Source organism: Dictyostelium purpureum (assembly GCF_000190715.1).
Source record: "Dictyostelium purpureum unplaced genomic scaffold DICPUscaffold_107, whole genome shotgun sequence".
In the NCBI taxonomy this organism is placed as follows: Eukaryota; Evosea; class Eumycetozoa; order Dictyosteliales; family Dictyosteliaceae; genus Dictyostelium; species Dictyostelium purpureum.
The window spans coordinates 5,701-5,938 of record NW_003519444.1 but is presented as its reverse complement, the minus strand read 5'-3'; positions in this window follow the sequence as shown (position 1 = coordinate 5,938).

The following is a 238-nucleotide window of genomic DNA, read 5'->3' as shown; positions in this document are numbered from 1 at the left end:
TCGATTATTATTAATAGTTGTAGTAGTTATTATATAAAAATCTCAAAGTAAATAAAAATTTTAATAAAAACAATTTAAACAAGTGATGAATGAAAATGTATTAAAAAGGTTAAAAATGTGTGGATGTTGTGGGTTTTTTTTACTTTTTTTTATTAGTGAGTGGTGTTGTGATTTGAATCTATTAATTATAAAAAAATTGAAATGTTTTCTTTTTATTAATGTTTTTTTTATAAAAACT